Here is a 3,516-nt window from a genome sequence, read left to right on the forward strand (position 1 = left end):
ACAATTTTTGCAGTTTTCCAATTATCTGGAAAATATTCGAGTAGTAAACAGCTGTTAATTATCCTTGTTAGGAGTACTATTGCTTTACGTGGTAGATTTTTTAAGTGGATGTTGAATATTTGATCGGTGCCTGGTGCTGTATTTTTTGTTTTCGCTATTATCTCCTTTACTTCTGCTGGTGTGGTAAGGAGAGGTCTTTCTATTGACGGTGTGTATCGGAACTGTTCTAGAACGTGTCTAATTCTGTCTTCTTCGTTGTCTGTATTGTGTAGGTTTTCCTGTTAATTGTGTGGTAGCGACATTTGGGTATTGTACTCGTCGGCAAATAATTCAGCTTTTTGTAGTGCGTCAAATACTAATCCGTCTGGTCCGTTTATCGCTGTATGTGGTGTCGGCTGTCTTCGGATGTTTTAACAATTTTCCATTTTTTTTCCATAGGAGACGCCAACGAGGCATCCGAAGGCACTGTTCTGTGCCCCCATAAATTACGAGCCTAGTGTAATGCGGCTGCAAGAGCGGTCCGGCTAACCGCAAAAAATAGTATATATATATATATATATATATATATATATATATATATATATATATATATATATATATATATATAAAATTAATTAAAAGTAATCGTGGTGAGTATGCAGCCACCTATAGGGCACTTCGACAACTACGACAAGTTTTGCTACCGGCGGAGTATCTGATCACTGCAGAATACTAACCCATTTCAGGCTGTGTTTTAATTAACTTTAGGTGGGCCGATCCCGGCGGTACTGCAATGCCGGGCCAACCCGCGACAGAGGTGGAGCAAGCCCCTAGCACTCCGTCATGAGCCAAAAATGAGTTTAATATTCTGGTCCTGCGATGCAGGACGTATCAGATAGAACAGATTTTTTAGTCATTGAGGTAATACTTGGAAAGGAACTTAGTTAAGGTTCACATTCGGTAGGGATTGGAAGCAGCCGCGAAGGTGTTGCTCAACGGCGCCTGCCGTTCACCGGAGCGTCACACTTCGGGCGGACGTAACTAAGAATTATCTCAGGAATATAAGATCTTGGTGTGACCCAGAGAATTGTTCTGGCCAAGATGGAGAGTGTCATAAGCTTGAGTTCAACCCCGGTGGAAACCCAGACGTAGCTGGCCGGGGGAAAAGAAAGGAAAGCGAGCAGAGTGAAGGCTCATATGGGAAGGCTCATATGCCACTAACACTCTGCCGCCGGTGTCAACAGCAAAGGCTGGACACACACGAGACCGGTCTGCATCTGCCACGCTCAAAACCTGCCTCCTCGACCGAGCAAGCAGCAGATGGGGCCTGAACATCTCGCATCCCTCAGTCAAAATCGGGAGAAAACGAGGGAGAAGTATTCAATGCGGGGCGAGTCCGGCAGTAGCACCAGCAGTTGCTGCCCTCACAGCAAGACTGGCCACGTTCCGGAGCCGCCGCTGCGGCTTCGTCATAATCGGGCATTAGGAGTCCAGTGACTAAAGAAAGTACATCGCATATCTGTGTGTTTTGTATCCGACCTTGCCAGCATTAAGCTGATAAGAACAGATACTACACTTTTTTTATTTTTCATTTTTTTATTTTTCATTTTTTTATTTTTTTTATGGGCCTCCTTCCTCCCCTATAGCCCTACCTTTTCCTCTCCAAAATTGCCGCCATCCTCTAGTGTCGACGCAGCACACAAAGCAGGGTGCTGTTAGTAGCAAGACTTCTTGCCTTAAACCGAAAATAAAAGCGGAGGCATACTCTGCTATGCCTCAGGAGGCGACGACACACTACTCAGAAATACACCTCTCTCTGCAGGTGTGAAGCAAGTGATGGGTTTAGAAACTAAAAAAAGGAAGAAATAAATAAAGACAAAAATGAAGGCAAAGTAAAAACAGGGTCGGCAGCACACACAAATGAAAACGAAACTGGCGAGATAATCCCATCGCCCATAGAATTGACGAAGTAATAATTCTCTAAGATAGATTACGTGTTTTCTAATTTTCCAATAATTTGTCATACAAGGTTCACACAATTCCCATGTTAACAATTGCCATATTATCAGTATCATAGAGCAGTCTACTCTAGTGATGCCCAGAAGGCCAATGTCAAATCTTGGGTATAGTCAAGTCAAGGATAGTTTGAAAGTCCGAGTGACAAAGATCCAGGGGTAAACTCAGACAATTCCTGGACGAGGTGCCTTAGTCAACCCGGAACACCTTTTGATAACCATGAACCATTGCAACTTTCAGAAATCTTGCAAAAGTAGTGGTATATTTCCGGTCAGATTCCGCCAGGCGATGCTGGCTCCACAGGTAGTCCATGAAAGAGACAGCATCGGTGAGGGAAAGGTCATAGATCGTGAAAATGGTGTGGCCCAAGAGCCACACCATTGCGTTACGTCGCGTTCGGGGGTTGGTCTGAATATCAGGGGTAAGGAACCAGTCGATAGACACATTGTCTGGTGTCGTCCCACCGATCAGCACTAATAGCACACGTGCAAGGTCCCACACTTCTGTGACGTGAGGGCATAAGAGACGGTGCTCTTTGGTGTCTACGTCACCACATCGGCCGCAAGCAGCCGAGGGCCGTAGGCGGATGGCCGCCAGGCGATGATTAGTGGGTATTAAATTGTTTACGACACGATACCATAGCGCTGAAACTTCCGTGGGAAGGGCTGGGTTGTTGATATTAGCCAAAGCTTGGTGCCAGATGACCGATGGTCGTCTGTCCTCTAATTTATGTGCTGTGGGCTGCCCTCGAAGTGCCTGGTAAAGGCGCTTCGATGTGCGTGCCTTGTCAGTGGCCACTGTTAGGACGTAACTTTGATTGAGGTAATAGTCCTTGACTGTCGTCATCCGGAACGGAATATGTGTCTAACATACTGGTGCACGCGCCGATTGTGGGCGATAACGGTCGAAAAGAACCGCTGTTGTCCCACCTGGGTCAGTTTCACGCAAAGTGGCGATACGGTGAATCAGGAGGGCCGCACATTTGCGGGGAAAGTCAATGAGTCCAAGGCCACCATCGACCTTTGGCAGGGTGCAAGTCTGTGCATCAACTTCGTATCACGTTATGTTCTCGAGAATCAATCAGGAAACAGCAGCAACACTAAAATCAGAAGTAGAAACGAGTGAACAGTGCATGCCGCCACAAGAGCCAATATACTGTTTGTGAGATAGCTCTTCCAGTTTGTTTCGGTAGCGTAAGGAGTTTTGCTACGTACCATGCCCGTGATAGGATGTAAGTATTAATCAGTTGGATTCGTTGATGGAGGTCGAGTCGGCGATCAGCGTGACTCACGCAAAGTCCTCTGATGCGCGTGAGAAGCCGCCTCCACGTGAGTGTTAACATGCGCTGCGGACAGGCAGTCACCTCAAGGCCCAAGATACGTTGTTCCCCCACAACTCGGTACCATGGGCGTTCGATGGTCAATGATCGTGGTCCTAGCGGGATCAGCACCGTTTTGTTGGAATTTAACATGGCACCGGATGCTCGTTCATAAACGTTGAGAACTCGGAACTGAATCCACG

The 3,516-nt window shown here is 46.6% G+C and overlaps 1 pseudogene; it reads right to left on the minus strand.

Annotated features, from left to right (window-relative positions):
* Nucleotides 1-742: 742 nt before the first annotated feature.
* Nucleotides 743-918, minus strand: LOC126452470 (U2 spliceosomal RNA; annotated as a pseudogene).
* Nucleotides 919-3,516: the final 2,598 nt, after the last annotated feature.

The sequence above is a fragment of the Schistocerca serialis genome, unplaced genomic scaffold (genome assembly GCF_023864345.2).
Source record: "Schistocerca serialis cubense isolate TAMUIC-IGC-003099 unplaced genomic scaffold, iqSchSeri2.2 HiC_scaffold_879, whole genome shotgun sequence".
Taxonomy (NCBI): Eukaryota; Metazoa; Arthropoda; class Insecta; order Orthoptera; family Acrididae; genus Schistocerca; species Schistocerca serialis.